Here is an 18,256-nt window from a genome sequence, read left to right on the forward strand (position 1 = left end):
AAACAAACGAGTCCATCAGACAGCATCAAAAGATATCAGGTGAGCCCTGGTGAACTAAGTTTAATCCCAAATAATCAGCACGTACCTTCCTCCTCTCTAGAGGCTTTATAGCTACAGTTATTCCTGAGTTTACTACTGGCTCTCTCCCTATTATGCCTGGTAAGCCGTGACTGCACATTGTATAAACATAATTACTAAACTTCATATTGCCACATGGAGAATGCCGAAGAAGAATTGCAGGTGTTTTCTGAGTGATCACAAGGCTGACAAGATGCTGAAGTTCACTGCTCAGCATCAGAGAGACAGGACTGGGTTAGCATATTGTTGAGGTCAAGAAAAGATCAACTCTAAAATCCCAAGTGTAGCTTCCACTGAGTGGGTATGTGACTTCCTTTCTTTAATTTATTTTTTTAAATCAAATCATAATTTCTACTTATTCATACAGGGTTTATAAACACAAAAAGGCAGAACGTGGGGAAGGGGATGACACCAAAGTGTGGGTGTTCAGGGGGAATACAGATATCTTTCAGAACAGGGTATCAGCGGGGTGAAGATTCAGGGGACAGGTCTCTATGACTCTGCCTATGATTTACTTGTCCTTATCTAAGTTGGTACTCTCCACCAAGGCTATTTACAAGGTCTATGACTACTCAGGCTGGTAAATTTCCACAAAAGCTGCCTGTTTACAATAGCTTATAGCCATCTGTTTCAATGTTTTTCCACAGAGACCCAAGACTTTGTGTTAGTATACATGTATGACAGGCCTATTGCTGATTTTAGGCCTATGGCTGATTTTAGGCCTTCAGTGTGTAAGCAGGGCTGCCCCTGACATCTCCTCCCTTCTCTAAGTATAGAAAGGCTGTGGCGATTCTAATCTTGCGAAGGCGGGGATAGAGGCCTGACCTCCAGTAATTGAAGGGGACCTTGTAATGGCTCCAGTCCTCCTGTCCAGTGAGGCATGAGGGCCTGTTTGTGACTTCCTAATATGAACTTTTGTTGAATACATCCCAAAGTGCATGTCAGTTTTTCCTCACTAGACATCAGTTGTCCCTCTCTTCTCTTAGGGTTATAAACGGTCTCCTCAGACATATTGGCTTCTTTCTGTTTCTAAAATTTTGGTTGTAGCTACATTCTTTATAGATTCCAATAACTTACACACAACTCCAGCAATGGATCTTCATGAAATTTTCCTAAAATTTGACACAGTTATGACTTTTACTTCCTATCAATCTGTATTGATCTAGAAAAGCTACTATCTTTATTTACACTGAAACAAAACACGAACATGAAATGGAGGATCACTGGACTAAGTAGATGCACTATTCAGAATCATGCTTTTGATTATATAGAGGGGTGTACAAGATAAGAAGCAACTATGATCTTGCTTCCACACTCAGATCTATCTATCCAGTGGGCTGCTTCTCTGTCTCTTGTACTTTGGAAGACCCTATGCTGGCTCCCCTCCAGATGCAGTCCTCCTCTGAGACTGATGTCTTTATGGCTCAATGCCCTCCATGCCTCTACCTTTCCCTATCTCTCACCAACTTACCCCTTTGTCCTGTCATCAAAATTGTGCTCTGGATATTTTACCTCTGGAATTTCTGCATGTGTGTGTGTATGTGTGTGTGTGTGTGTGTGTGTGTGTGTGTGTGTGTTGAGTGGTGGAAGTAATAGAGGAAGACTTAGATTCCTCAGTCCTCAGCTGGAGCTGACATTGCAACTTCTAGGCTCCAACTCTTAACCAGAATGTATTGCAGTTCTTGGCTGAGGGTATCTAACCTTTGACCTGAAATATGACAGATTTGTGGGATTCCTTAAGTGATCAGGGCAGGCAGTTAATCTTTAGCAGTTGGAATTGACTAAGACTTTGATAACAAAAAAAATATATATAACACAATGTTTTTGTATTAGTCCTACCTGAAGTTGCACCTTTAGGAGCAGATGCAGTCAGCTGTTACAGTTATGTAGTTACTGTCTCGTGGTGACTGTGGAATGATCAAAACTGATGTTGGCATGATGGAAGCCTGACGGGATGTCTAACTGACAGTCCTTTGCTCAAGGCAGTCAAGATAGCAAGACAGTCTCCAACAGATGCTAATTAGGAACTAAAATGGCTCCATCTCCCAAAATCTTTGCTTGGTTATGAGAACTTAAACATCCATAGTCATGATCACGATAAAGATGTAAGACCTTATTGGTAGTGATAACAGTGATTTTAACAGTAATTTCACAATATTTAACATCTATCTGCACAACACCCGGGAAGAAGTGGGACCCCTCCCCCGAAATTTGACTCAGGTCTATAGAGGTTCCATTTTGTTGCAAACTTTTATGTAACTCCCCTAGAATTCCATAAATTCTCAAATTAGACCTGCTTTTCAAGCTTCAGATTGCTTTAAGGAAACTAAACCTGATAGCAATCAGGGAGGAGTAGTAAATGCCCAGCCTGGAAGGGTAAAGGAAAACCTCCTGTCTCTGGTAGAAAAACCTTGGAGCAGGACAAGACTCTGACTTCCATACTCTTTCTGTTCCAACTGTAACTACTGCCACCACCACTAAAATTATCCCTCAAATCTGTTCCCTATTAGACACTAAAATGACTTTTTTTACTCAAATGGTTTAAATTATATGCTGTTTAAGCAAATAATTTATGTGTAAGTCATTGTTTTCTATGGTAAATACAAGCAGATCTTCCTTCACTTATCATAAGAAACATGTCTATGTTAAAAACAAGAGAAGAGCTCAGTCAGTCTATTTAACCAAAATTGTATGTATCACAGGAGCTTTCAGAAATGAAGAACCAGAAGCCCAGAGAAATTTTGTTTGTTTGTTTGTTCGTTTGTTTTTGTTTGTTTTTGTACTGGGCTTCATTAAAAATGTTGAGTTGTGTAGTAAGACAAGCAGGCCAAAGGAGTTGACCTAATGGCTACAGACAGCATGGGCTGTCTAAAGTTTTCATGTAGCATTCTTTCCTCCAGGGTAGGGGGCAGCATCTCTCTGGATCAAAGTCTGCAGGGAGAATTGGGAGGGAGAACAGAGAGTTTTCTAGGCCTCAGTACTTGGTGTGTGTATGTGGGGGGTGGATTCTAGTTTCTTTGTGAGATCTGGAGAGAGTGGACTTCTGGTTTCTATGGAGGAAATGGGTCTCAGGTTAGAGGAGATCAGTGGGAGTCAAGGGGTTGGAAGGACAGAAAATACCTGGTTTCTTTCTGCTGCCTTCGTTTCCTCCAGTTAAACTACTAAACATACCAAAGCCCATAGTTGAGGACCTTAATCAAGAACATATCATATTTCACTCCTTTTGATATTCAAGCAATTTGTCATGATTTTAAAAAGCATTCTGTGGTCTAACAATATAGACTAACTTGGCTATTCTCTATTCTGAAATGTAAGAGGTCAGCTATGTCAAGCCCCGTCGAAGACTTCAAATAACTTGTCTTGATAGCAATGCTAATTTCCAAATTTTTCGGTGTCTTTTTAACATGCTCTGTCAAGCAGGCTTCCTTGTCTAGAACTTCTCATGCTGCTCCCCAGATCTCTCAGGCTAACCATCACCAACAAACTACTTTACATAGTCAGTTTCTCCTCTGGGCACTGTAGCTATCTTCTTTGTTTTATTGTTTTTTCATCAGTGTGTGCATGATGTGTGTGTATGATTTGTATGTGCTTGTGTATGCATAATGTCCATGATGTCTGAGACGTGCATGTATATGTATGGTGAATGCATGCATGGATGTGTATGATGTGTATGCATGTGTATATGGTATGTGTGTGCATGTAAATGTATGATATATATGTATATGCATGTATATGTACAATGTGTGTGTGTATGTGTGTGTCTGTGTGTATGTATGGCATATGATTATGTATAGGCCACAGTGTATGTAGAGATTAAAGCACCATCTCAAGTGTTGGTCCTGAGATAGAGTCATTGTTTTATTGCCATATACATTAGACTACCTGGACTATGAGTTTCTGGATGTTTCTATACCTCTGCCTCCCATCTGGTTATAAGAGTGCTGGGATTATAGGTGTGTACTCTCATGTTGGACTTGCATAGGCTCTGGGGTTGAAACATGAGTCCTCATGTTTGTGTGGCTACTATCCTGGCACTGAACCATCGTCCAGCTCCAAGCTCTCTTCTTACTCTAACTGAAAATGGCTCTGAGATGTGCTTTCTCGGTGAGTCATTCTCACACAGACCTTATGGACCTGCTTTGTGGTAAAGTTGTTCTTCCTCAATATCCTTAAAGCCTGGCCCCCCTTTCTTTCCCACCTTCCCACGTGAACTCATTGTCTTTCCCTTTCTGGGGTGTGCTGCTCAGCTCTATTTTTTTCTGTAGTGTGCCCCCAACCTGTGCTCCACAGTACAGCGAGAGAAATCTTTTGACTTATTCCATTTCCATGCTTAATATCCTCTCCTAGCCCCCATAGCTTTCAAGGATAAAGTTCAAACGTTCATTTCGCACAAGAGACCTTGTGCAACCCCATTTCTCTCTGTAGTTTCAGCTTTATTGTTGTCTAATGTGAAGCTTGAGGCACACTGATTCTCTGTGATTCTCTGCAGGTTCTCAGTGCAGCCCCACCCTGGCAGTCTTTCACACTGTACCAGCCTCCTAACACCCTCCCATCCATCTCAGCATCTCCTGCATGGGGCCCTGTGCTTTTGAGAACAAGGCTCATAGGGTGGATACTTTTGTTGAATCATGGACTAAAAAAATTAATCTAAGGTGTTCAGCTGGTAGATCTTAGAGGAAGATGTTTGAGTTCTTTCTCCTCCTCAGAAGTAGAGTTAGTTTCTGTTGACTAGTTTCTTTTCTTTCTACCTGGTCCCAGAAAGTTACATGGTATGTGTGGTTGGCTGGTGTTGGTGGTGGGGAAAGGAAAAGGGCCTATGTCTGTATTTCATGTATTTGTGGATGGAAAGGCTGTGTATAGGGAGTTGGGGAGAGATTAAAAAACCCAGGATGCCCCCCAAAACCCAGCTCTCAGGAACTATGGAAATAGAACTGTCGGATTAGCTGTAGAACAAACTCCCATGACTGCTTGTCCTGGAACGTCTTCTGGGCTCAGATTAGTGTACCCTAGGATTCGTCACCCCAGTTTCTCTCTGTATACTCTCTTGGCAAACCATGAAATTGACAGGAGCTTCTTATTACCATTAAATCTAATCAACCAAATTCACCGTTCACAGAAATAACTCTCAGAGATTTGACATGGGCTAACCAGTTGATGAGGATAATGTGCCTCATGATCAGATGGGCTGAAGAATTAACTAGTGGAGGTGTCTTTCATGCCCTTTCTCCCTTAGCCTGGGATGTCCTCTCCTTGTTTTTCTGCTTGGCAAATGTGACGCACGCCCACCTCGCCAGCAAGGAAGACACGGCAACACACCAGGATCCTTCCGCAGCAAACCTTTATTCCAAATGAAAATGGAGGAAGACCCCAGGCCCGGAAAAAGCACTGCTTATATACCCTTAGAGCGGCGTGTTCATTTCTGATTGGCTGCTTACTCGTTGCCCGCCAAAACGCCCTGGGATGGGCTTTGACTTTGGCGCTTTTACCATAGCACATGTGCAGTTTACTTGTTTACTAGGAGGAGCACCGGATGCCAGCGCCATCCTGCAATGGCGAATTCTGCCAGCACAAGCCGCGGCTTCCTACAGGCAAACAATGATTTGTTCCCTTACATTTTGCTGAGTTACCCCGGCTGACACCTGCATTTCTCTGCAGTGTAATACCTCACAGCATGGACTATATGGGACCATTTTAATGTTTGCAAGCTTTCATACAGTTAAGTTCTTTAAGAACAGGGGCTATCAGTTTTATGTTTTTACATTTAACCCCAACGCTATGCCTAAAACACAGTTGAAGCCAATTAATATTACTTAAAGCTTTAAAACTTGAGAATAAAACAAAATAAAAGAACCTGTGTTTGGCTTGGCCAGAGAAACCACTTATATAACCAGTAACTATATTCCTTTTAAAATTAAAACAACAGCATTTGAAATACATAAAAGCCTAAAATCCTAAATTTTAATTTTTTTTTTGTAATTCTTACAATTGCCCCACATTAGTTTCATTGCTAAGAATTTAAATACTTGTCTTTGGATCTATAAAAATTTGAGGGTCTATCTTAAATATTTATGTCCAGCTTAAACATTTAACTTAACTTTTATATCAAATCAATAATCATAACACGTGAAGCACTTCTAAGGAATCAAACACTCCCTTGAGGCATAGCAGTTTCAAGGACAGGATGAACATTTGAGATTAGAAAAGGAAGTTCAATTTAGTGAACCATTTAGCCTTGAAGAAGCTATTTACCCTGTGTGAGTGAGCAGTTTATACTGAAGCCAGATTTTATTTGTGTAGGATGACACCCACTCCCCCCACCCCCCGAGTCAAAAACCTGGCTTTATTAAGATTGATGAATCTGTTACTACAATTTGTAGGGCCCATATTTACCTAGTTTACAAGGTAAGGGGTAATTAGCAGCCAGGATAAAACCATGACTAAATATTGTCAAATGTTTCTCCGAGTGAATGTCATTAATCTTTTTGAATCTCTATCTTGATCCCTGGGGGCTGTGGCTACAGGCTCTTTGCCTCTGTTCCTCACTACTCTTACAGGAATAGCCCTGCTATTACAGGAATAAGGTAAAAGGAACGGTCATGCTCTTGAAAAATTGAAATCAGAGTTTTTCAAGGTTCCTTTAAATTAAACTAGATGGGGGCCTGAGGATGTTTCTGTACTTTGAGTTCTTACATAAGAAAATGCAACCCAACTTAGTAAATAAACTCACAAAAAGCCTAATTTAGCAATGCACTTTTGAAACCAATAGCTGAGTGTCCTCAGAACACTGTGTGAGAAACAGACAAACATGTTTGTCTTTTCACCATGTCAAAATTTATCGAATAACAGTAAATCTCATGGCATTACAGTTCCTGGTTATCCATTTGCCTGCTTCTCTTGCTTTCCTTGATTGCCTTGTCTAAGGTAAACAGAGATCCTTTTCATTCAAATCTTAATTACTAACATTAACTCTTGGATCACACATTACACATATGTATGTGGTGTGTACAAGCAGGTTACAGAATGGCTACACGGGGTTATAGAGGCAAGGAGCTTCAAAGATGCCCAAGTGGTCAAAGTTGGGTAACAGGTTGGGTTCTAGGAGAAGTTCTGCGTGCAAACTCAGCTGCCGAAGAAGCTGGAGAAGCACTTGTGGCTACAAACCAGAGTGTCAGGTTGCAAGGTCACAGTTAAGCCTTGGGAACATGTTGAAACAAAGGACAAGGACAGTCCTTGGTGAAAAAGAATGTGGCCAGAAACATGGCAGGTTCAGACAGGTGTCTCAGAGATGTAGAGTAGGCAACTGGAGTAGGCCCTAATAACCATAGACACTAGGCAACTAGAGTAAGCCCTCTTAAATATAGGTGGACACTAGTCAACTGGAGTAGGCCCTATTATCTATACGGACCAAGCAAAGCTAAAGCCCCTGAGGTAGTCAGGAATCCTCTGTCTGCTGATCCTTTGATACACATACTGAGTGGCCAGAGGACAGGTATGTAAAACCGTTGCTATCCATGTGTTGGTTTCTGAGCTCAAAAGTTATACCATTGGTGTGTCTGGTAAGTTCTCAGACCTATATTTCTGACATGATTTTAATGTGTACATGTACCCCTACAGCTCCTGTTCACCCTGATAAATTTATAAGGTTGAACTCTTCCTAGTCCAAAAAAAATCATTTTTCAGTATGTGCCATATGGGTGGTACCCAGCATATGATGTTATTACTGTGTCTATCTAGGTGTGTAGTCATCCTCCCTCCTGGAAGTATAGTCAAAAGCTACTTGTCTAGTGGAGTCACTAAGGGCTCAGTCTTGGATAACCATTCTTTAGAACAGTATGAAGTAACTAGGACAAGACACAGTGCTCAAGGCCAGGCCCAACAGGGGTAAGTTACTTGAGGTGAGACATAGCATCAGACAAAGGACAAAGGCTGATGACCTCTGGCCTTGTAACTCTCTCTTACTGTTCTGGAGACCAGAAGCTGATGGCTTCTGGCAATTTCACTCTTACTGTTCTGGGGCCAAAAGCTGGTAACTTTTGGAAGTTTCACAGAGAAAGAAAAAGAAAAAAAGTCAGGCACATACACTCACTAGTTGTATCCGAGCACCTGTTTCATCAATTTCACAAGTGTACATGCATACTTATATACATACACATATACCTGCATATGTATGTGTGCACATACATATAGATAGCCAAACATATATACATATAGACATATTTTACATATATATGGATACACACACATATCATGGATGGAGCAAAGCCCCAAAAGCCACACTTTATTTCTTCTCTCTGGCAATTTATACTTTCTATAAAAGGTTCTTTATAAAATGACCTCATAGATAAAATGTTATATAAAAGGAAAGTTACAGAAAGATGTCAATAGTGAGTTCAAAGCAGTGTTTCATTCTATAAACTCTTAAGTTCAAAGCATCCATTTCATATGGCCTTGCTTTATCATAGTACACACCTATGGCTTCATCCTTCAACCTTACCTAGAATGAGTGGTTTTCCTTGATCACAAATATTCCAAGCCAGTTTTTCTTCTTAGGGCAATTTATAAAATCTCATTATATTCCTTATTCTGCAACCTTTACTTAATATACTATGAGGAGGGGCACATTCTGTTTTTGATTCCTTATTATTTTCTGGCAAAACAGCTAAGACCATATCCTTAAACTTTCTTCTTGAAATTATTTGAATCAAATCTAGAATGCTATAAAGTAATTAATTCATCTAAATAGCATCAATTCATGAAAGTTTATCTTCATGTTGATCTGCAAGAAATTTGCCCAATAAGGTGTCTGATGCCCAGGAATCCTTAGGCTAATGATCACTAATCAATAGTGACACGAAAGGCATATAAGTAGCAAGAAGCAATCCTACAGTGAAGTCTCTAAGGATCCTGTATTCTCAGGGCTCACCCATCACAGCCATGCAAAATGGTGGACCATCTCCAGAAAACTCCCTTGCTTGTCATAGTCTTTTCTAGTTGGGTTCTGCCAACACAGCTTGGTTTCAAAATTGAGTTTTTCATTATAGTAGCTAAATTTCAGTCAGTGACAAGTGCGTGATCATCAATGTGACCTCTGTAATAGTGTTCATACCAAATTTCATTGGCTGATTGAACATCCTAAAAGCTACATGGACAAGTTATTTTTCAGTTCATGAGAGAGACAATACAGTCTAGGAATTAAGTAGAACTTTTGATTCTGTAGAGAATCAAGACATGAGATTTCAAAGCAGAGTGCTGATGTGATCTAAAGGAAATTGAAAGACTTCAGAAGCATGATCTTTCTGACCTCCTGGATCTCACTCATCTTTCTCCTTCAAATGTGTTAGAATTCAGAGCTCCTCCTTCTCAAATACAGTCCCATGGGACTTCTTCCTGGAAGATCTCATGACAAACTGAAGGAGAATAATGCTGCATGGAGATGACAAGAGTCTAAACACAGAGGCTTTCCTGGGCCCTCCCTTTAGTCTATGGGCTTTAAGTAAAACCCCTTTATTCAACCATCTTTCTACAACAGTGGCTGTTCTTCCTTGAATCTAGGCATGGATGGACAGTGTTCTCTAGATCATTAGGTCTTTGTTCTTAAGACTTCTTGGCCTGTAATTTTTATTAAATAAATTTGTTATGTTTTAGTCTTACTAACCTTTTATTAAAGAAATGTTGACAGTGACCCTTTTGATGAGTGGGGAAAATGTTACTACATCTTTCTGCTCTGGTGATCACCTTGCCGTTCCTTCAATTGTTTTTATTATAGGTTAATTTATGTAGTGAGTGTGCTAGGCTTTAGCTCTTGATATTTTCCTGTCTTCAGAGACACCTTTTGCAAAACTTTTGACTTTTGAAACTGTCATCACTGTGAAACACTAAGTGCCTGTTGAGAACTCAAGGTCAAGAATTTGAAGTCTTCTGTTTGCCACTCTGTCTGTCATTTTGCCAAAATGTGCTGTCATTTTGAAGCTCTGTTTTACTTCCTTCAAGATCTGAATATAATTGAATGATTATGTTTTTAGTGCTGGGAAAAGTGATTAGAGCCAATATTTTATTACATGGAATATATAATGATTAGTTCTCTGAAGAAAAAAAAATATTACAGATAATCCAGAGAAATGAATCTGGATTTCAGGACAAACTAAGTTTGAGAGTTGTCTTATTTTGTTTCCTGGTATTTTTCTTCTGTTAACATTAACTTCTGTTAACATTAACATTTACTTGTGTTTCACCCACTGAGGGAAGAAGTTGCTGACAAAAATCACATCTTTGTAAAGGTAAAAATAAACTTTGCTTCAGATAAATGCTTGTGTAAATGAATAATCTGAAGTTATCTTCACAAGGTTTCCTAAGTGTTTAAAGAATCAGAACACTTAAAAGTCACAGTGCAATTGGAACTCAATAATTTTTGAACCCAGCCATAACTAAGTTAGATAAAGTCAATTCATGCAGATATACTAGTAATACCATATTCTTCTCAAATAAACAGACTTATCAATAGGACCTATGCATAAACTTATTTCAAATAAAAGGTTGAGTGAATAACCAATAGTGTGTAGAAATCTAGCTATAATGTTTGGCACATAGATCATCAAGTCACTGATTCTTTTTTCACTTTTAGTCATTATAGAGCAACAAGGTTTATATTTTGAAGCTATTTCACATATACATTATTGCATTCATTGACAGTCATTGTGTTTGATGGGCATAGTGGTTTGAATAAGAATAGCCCCCATAAACTCATATATTTGACTGTTTAGGGAGTTGCATTAGGAGGTGTGGCCTTGTTGGGGTTAGGTGTGTCCCTATTGGAGGACATGTGTCACTAGGGGTGGACTTTAAGATTTCTGATGCTCAAGTTAGACCCAGTGGCTCAGGCTCAGTCTTTCTTCTTGCTGCCCGCCAATCTGGATGTAGAACTCTCAGCTACCTCCCCAGCATCATATCTGCCTGCGTGCCACCGTGCTCCCCATCATAGTGATAATGGACTAAACTTCTGAACTAGAAGTTTGTCCTAATTAAATATTTTCCTTTAGGTCATGCTGACTCTTCACAACAATAGAAACCATAACTAAGACAATGGGCAAAATAAGTCTTTTTATTTCAAAGATTGATGAAATTTGATCCTTTGAGTTAAGTAATTGCATTAAAGTCTATTTTCTTGAGGCAGAGCTGATATTAAAAATTAGAGACTAGCATTTACTCATAGCCTCCTCTCTAGATTCCTTCTTACACTAAAATTTAAATAAAAGCTGGAATTGAGCTACCAAAGAAGCAGAAGAAAAATGAAAACAAAAAAAATAAGAAAAACTTATCCGACAAATGTATTTGACATTTAACAATGTGTAACATTTCTAACACAAAAGTGTATTTACTTAATTTAATTATAATTCTATCACCTTAGAGAGTCAAAAATTAAAGAAGCTTTAGCCAGCTGTTGCTCATGTTATGAACTCCATTTCATTAAAGTTGCCCAGAAACTTTTCTTACTATCATTTTTTAATTTTTTGATAATTTTATGTGTATATAGTGTATTATGGTCATATGCTCCTTTGTACCTGCTCTCAGCTAGTGACCTTCTCCTCCTTCACAACCAGTTCCCTTCCTACTTTCATTTCTTTCCTTGAGGGCACATGCAGGTCAAGTAGTCACTGCTGCTGTATCTTCATTATTCATTACAACAGCGATGTCACAACCAGAAGACATCCATGTACAGCGCTCCTCCCAAACCTCTATCTCTTAAAATTATCCTAGTATTTAAAATATTAACAGTGCCCATTCTTAGAGAGGATGATGTAGATGTTACATTCAAGGTTGAGCAGCTCAACAATCACTTATTTCCAGCATGCTGTGTGACTTCAGTCTGTGATGTAACTGTCAGTCTCTGTAAGAAGAGTCTGCTTTAACAAAGACCAAGAGCAGCACCACCGTATGGTTATAAACATAAATATCGACAAAGCAAATTGGCACATGCAGTTAGCAAATAGAATAATAACACTCAGGAGCTTGGAAAGTGAAGAGAGAGAAGCTACTGTTTAAGGTGTTTAGAGTTTCAGATTAGAATGGAGAAGCTTTGAAAGTGGACAGTGACCGTGCTTGTGCAATAACATAAATATGCTTAATGTCATTGAATCATACTCCTGTAATTGATTGAAATGGTAAATTCTATGTTAGATGATATGTAACAAAAATTTTAAAGGTTTAAAGACATTGATGCTGAACATTTGAGAGTCATCCTCAGGCCATGGTGTCAGGCTGAGCACAGGGATTGCTGAGAGATGAGGGAAATGGAAGTGGGCTCAGAATACTTCCTGCCTTAGCCTGGCTTCCGTGTCATGTGCAAACATGCAGAGCTAAGGTTCATCTGCTCAGATATCATTATACTCATTAAGATTTAGCAAGTGGGTAAGAAGAATTCAGTAATTTATTCTTATATAATTTTAGTATTTCATTATATAAAAATCTGTGGGTTTGTTTAAATATTTACATTTTAATTTCAGTCACAGGGTTTGTCAGTATTGATCATTTCATTATTTTTTTCATTTTTTGATAATTTCATACGTGAGTACATTATTTGCATCACTTCTGTCCATCTAACTCCTCCCGTGTTGCTCTCACTCTCTCTCAAATTCATAATCCTTTAAAATTATTATTGTTACAAATGTATGTACATATGACAACATACATAAATATATATGTATAAATACAACCTACTGAGTACTAAAGTTGCTCATATGTGTTAAGGGCTGAGCACATACTATTGAACAACCTACCAGTGAACCTGTCCTTGGAAAATACCGAGTCTCTGTGTTTTAGCAGCCATTAGTTGTGTACAGATGTTTATTTAACAGGCCCTGTGAGTTGGGAGAGTGCTAGGCAGAAATCCCAGCCCAGGAGAAGAGAAGCAATTTTGGATTGTGCCTCTTAGGATTTATTTGTAAGTTGTTACTTTTAGACACCATTTGAATAGACACATCACTGCTAAGAAATTATGAATACAGGAACATCATCTGTTTCAAGCTTCTGGTGCCTCTGTTTTTCACTAGTATCCTGGGAATTAGACAGGAGGCCACAAGAATTAGGTTAGGGTGAACTGAAGGACAGGCTTTCTAAGCTTTATAGCACTGTTTGTCTTGTTGACAGTGAAACGTGTTTCTTAAACCAAGCCAGAGTAGTTGATAGTTTTCTGATAATTGTCTGTAACAGTGGTTCTTAGCCTGTGGGTTGCAAATCCTTAGGGGATGGTTTATGTATCAGATATCCTGTATATCAGATATTTACATTATGTTTCATAACTGTAGCAAAATTACAATTGTAAAATAATTTCTAGGGTAAACTAGCAATGACATAACTTTACAGTTGGGGATTACTACAGCGTGAGAAACTGCAATATAGAGTCACGGCATTAGGAAGGTTGCAAACCACTTCTCTACAAAGTCCTGAGTCCATAAGCAAATGGACGCTGCTATCATCTGCTTTAGTCCTCTACTGTACAAGTCATAGCTGGTGGAGCTTATGAGCACAGTAGGTGACTCTGGTCAGCTGCATGTTACTGGACACTTGCCCTAGATTTACGCTTTTTTGGTGTATGTGGGGTGGTGGTGGTGGTGGTGGTGGTGGTGAATTGACTACAGGTCAATCTTGGGTATCATTCTTCAGAATGTCAGTTTGAGACAGTCTTTGACTATAACTGTGGTTCTGTTATAGTCAAAACACTGAGACCTGAATTGTACCTATTAGGTTAGAATGGTCAGTGACCCTAGAGGTCTCCTTGTCTCCATCTCCCCAGGACTGAGATTATAAACATGCATCTCCATTCACAATCTGTCTTTTTACTTGGATCCTGGGGATCAAACTTGGGTCCTCATGTTTGCAAGCAAGCACTGCTGTCTAAGCTATCACCCTAGCCCCCACTTTAGCTTCTTAAAAAAAAATGAAGTCACTACATTGACTTTAAAAGCTTTATTAACCTCTTCAAATGCTCTTTGTATTCATTCTCTTCCTAACATTTCACTCAATGCAAGGAGGGATTACTGATAATCTTCCTTGTGTTTAAAATATACCATGTCTTGCTTCTTTTCTCTTATGTTTTATTTATGCTAAGCCTAGGGCATTCTGGGAAGGTGGCTTGACATGCTTTAGTCACAGCAGTCTTAAGGCAGGCTATTTATTTCCAGCTGCTCATGTCCAGTTAACAGAGAAAAGGGGTGGCCATGTTTAATAGCATTCGTTAAACAGTAGGCACAGAAGTAAGTAGCTGTGAGGATAGCTTCTAACACCTGATGTGCTGGCTAGGTCTTATCAGCTTGATGTAAACTAGAGTTGCCTGGAAAGAGAGTGTGTCATTTGGGGAATTGCTTGTATCAGATTGTCCTATGGGCATGTTCCTATGGGCACTTTCTCAGGTGGTCCTGGGAATGTGTATAGCAGGTTAAACAAGCCATAAGGAGCAAGCCGTAAGCAGCATTTTTTTCTAGTCTCTGTTTCAGTTCCTGCACCCAGGTTCTTGCCTTGAACTCCTGTCCTGACTTCCCTCAGAGATGGACTCATGAACCCTTTCCTTCCCAATTTGCTTTTTGATGATGGTGTTTATCATGGCCACAGACAGAATGAAAGTAAAAAGCAAACAAAACAAAACAAAACAAAACAAAACAAAACAAAACAAAACAAAAAAAAACCACAGTACCTGAAGTCTTAGAAGTTAGATTGTACTTGTGTGGCTTTCTTTGTAGTCTTAGAATTTACTGAATGCAGTGACACACTCACAGAAATTTTAATGTAGGAAGTTGGTAAGTTAGTGAACCGTGAAGAATTTAAGAGGCAACAATAGTGTTTCAGGGATCTTTTCAAGTTGAGGTAAAAAGTTGGGGATGGTAGTGGGTTTTAAACATGGTGGATGTTAACTCACCCAGAAAAGAAGGATGCAAAACCTTGCATACAAGGAGGGCTGGAAACCAACCATCTGAAGCTATAATAGAAAATATGTTGGGGTATTCATAGGCAGTAAGGCTGAGGAAAGACAATAGGCTGGTATGGGACACCAATTTCTCTGAGATTGTGGAAGCTGCCAATGCAAAACCAGGCTGTCTTGAGTAAAGCATCAAAGGTGACTCCAGGCTTTCCAAAGCAACAGTTCCGAGTACTTCTCCCATTCAGTTGGGCATTCTCCATCTCTGCATGAGAAAAGTAGGTAGTCTCCTTTGAGTTCAGAAAATCATTTCTTTCAGTTTAATTCAATGTAGATTTGGAAGTATATGTTTGCTTGGCCGGAAGGAAAAAAACAAGAAGAGAAAATCCATGCCTTCTTGTGGCAGCACAGGAAGAGACTGGTGTGGAGATGTAGAACATTCTCTGGGACCCACAGGGAGATTCTTAGAGAAGCATCTTGGGGTGACAACTATTCCAACAGGGAACTTTGTTCCAAGCCACAGTTCTGCCTTCTCTGAAGCAGAGATGTCTTGCATCTCCCAGGACTGTCCTGCCTTCCCTTTTACCTTTGTCATCTATTTAGTATACATCTCTTTGGCTGTGTTTTAGATTGATATTTTAAAAATTGATGAAAAAGATTGGAGCATGAATGTGTTAATCTCCAGCTATCACAAGGATCCATTTTTTATGGGGTAACAGATCTCTTCTGAAAAGTTATGTGATTACAGGGACTTATAAAAATGGTGAAAGAACAGACATCCAGGCAAAGTTACAGATTGAAGAATATGCAAGAGAACCAGGCTCTAGAATAGTAGCCCTTAATTCTGAAAGGTGCAGAGGTAAGCATGCCATGGAGAATCTGAAAAAGGTGAAGTGGGAGGAGACTGACTTCTCAGGGCCAAGCAGCACTTCTGGACCAACACTCTTTATTTGGCTCCTATAAACATTTTCATGTGTTTATTATGGAAAGAAATGCAAAGTATCAAGTGGAACATGAGGACCAGGTAGGGCAAAACTACAGATAACTATTAAAATTCGCATTTGGACTTACTATGGGAAACTAGGCATAGTTTGTGGTGCTTGTGGTCAAATACAATTTCCTCAGGGCTGCTTTGGGTCTCAAGCAGTGCCAAAACAAAAAGGGAGTCAGAGGAAAAATGATTAATAATCCCCTCTGTTATGAAATGTCCTTTTCTTTTGATTGTTCTTAGTCAGCCTTAGGATATCCTGTTCACCTCTAAAGCTACCCTGTTTGGGGTGTTTCATTCTTGGATGTTGTTCTCCTATTCTCTTTCATGCAGACATTACAGAATGGTCCATTAAAATATACTCCAGTGCTCATTGTATGCTTGGCTTGGTGCAAGAGCTGGGCAGACAGGAATGAATAGGATACGGATGTCCCTACCTGCAAGACAGACCTTGCCAGAGCTTCCAAAGAGCAAACAGTCTGTCCAGGGAGGTAAAGATTAAGAAATGAGATATAGTCATGGTGAGTGAGAAGGCTAATTTGGGATTACTGTAGTCTCAAGAGAGTCAGTGGTGATATCTACCTGGGTGGATCAGAAAGAAGTGGAATCAAAGCCAGTTCTTGCCTGAAAGGTTCACCAGAGAAAAAAGGTGGACATTTCAGTCAGAAGGGAGATCTGCTGGTGGCTCAGATCACAGAACATCTTGTATCTACTCTATGGAATTTAGACATTATTCTAGAACCTCTAGGAAACCCATAAAAAAGCCACACATACATTTAAAACTTAGAAAGGGTCACTCTAGTGAGCTTCAAAAAGGAAGGGTGGTCGGCATGTTCTAGATCAATTTAAGGAAGTTGCTACTTGTTACTAAAACAGTATTGAGAAACAGGATGGGTCCCAACTCTGGTCTTTAATTTCTGTCAGCAGCGTTTTGCCATTCTCACTAGACAGTTCTTGCACACATTCTGGCAAAGTATGCATTGGCATGGCATGTTATTGATAAGTGGAATTATTTTACATTACACTTCTAATTACTAGATGTTAGAATATACAAATGCAGTAGATCACAGCTTTCTGTATATTAACCTTGTATTCTTGACTTTGATAAATTTAAATGTAAATTTTTTTAACTTTTTAAGATAGAGTTTTAAGAAATTATATAAAGTGGTCATGATTATGTCATCTCTCTATTGAGGCTGAATGGAATTCAAGTAGTTCCTGGTGCAGTTTTAGCTCTAGGAAATGTTTTTTTTGGGGGGGGGGGTCCTTGGTAATTGCTTTATTTTTTTGTTTGTCATAAATTGTTGCTGTCTGTTTTCTTTAGACTTCATCTTGAAACTAAGCAGATTGTTCCTCAGCTAGTCACTTTAGGTGACCTATATAGAGAATTCTGGAGTTCTGTATTCAAGAAGAAATGTTGCCTTGAAAAATCTGTCAAATCTCATCTCCCTAAACCCTATATCTGCCACATACAGGGACATTAGGCATTTTATGCTGTTCCTCTCTGTATCACCTGAATGGGGATGTTTTACCTAGCTTCCCAGCACTAGTTATTAGGCATCGTGTTGGTTGTGGTGGATGCTCTTCCATAGCCATTATAAACAAATAGTTGTAACATTTGTCTCTGCTCTTGGTCTTTTCCAATTGTCTTCTTTGCCCATACCCTGATCTTCTGGTATGTGTTTTGTTCTCTCTCCTCAGGTGGTTCGGCTGAAAGAGCTCACACCTTTTCACCCATAAAGGAGGAAAACAAAAGGAGAGTCTACCAGGCAAGCAGCTCTCTACTTGTAAGGTTATTACTTCATTTCCAAGGTTCCTGGTCATTGTTTGGATAATAAATTCTGTCCTTTTCTCAGCTTACTTAACTAGTACTGAAATGGCTGCCCCTTTCTCGCTAATCTGATGTTTCTAGGTTAAATAAAACTCTAGTCTTCACACTCTTAAAAATTTTGTGCATGTGCACGTATGTGTGTGTCTGTGTCTGCCTGTCTCTCTCTCTTGCTCTTTGCGTGTGTAGTGTGTATGTGTGTGTGTGTGTGTGTGTGTGAGAGAGAGAGAGAGAGAGAGAGAAAGAGAGAGAGAGAGAAGGAGAGAGAGAAAGAGAGAGAGAGAGAGGGAGAGAGAGAGAGAGAGAGAGAGAGAGAGAGAGAGAAGTTTGTCTAGTAACTGTGGGTGCACATACACCACAGAGTTCAGAGGATGACCTTCCACCTCATTTGACCCAGAGTCTCTTCTCCATTGCGAGGTTCATATGCCAGGATAGCTGGCTTTGGAGCTTCCAG

The 18,256-nt window shown here is 39.5% G+C and overlaps 1 long non-coding RNA gene across 1 annotated transcript in view; it reads left to right on the forward strand.

Moving 5' to 3' along the window:
* LOC114608664 overlaps nt 1-17,909 on the forward strand; it is a 46,372-nt gene extending 28,463 nt beyond the window's left edge. Inside the window, exon 5 of the long non-coding RNA XR_003709399.1 lies at nt 17,676-17,909. This is a non-coding gene — a long non-coding RNA (uncharacterized LOC114608664). The remainder of the gene's footprint in view (nt 1-17,675) is intronic.
* Nucleotides 17,910-18,256: the final 347 nt, after the last annotated feature.

This window comes from Grammomys surdaster, unplaced genomic scaffold (assembly GCF_004785775.1).
Source record: "Grammomys surdaster isolate TR1022 unplaced genomic scaffold, NIH_TR_1.0 125928, whole genome shotgun sequence".
Lineage (NCBI taxonomy): Eukaryota > Metazoa > Chordata > Mammalia > Rodentia > Muridae > Grammomys > Grammomys surdaster.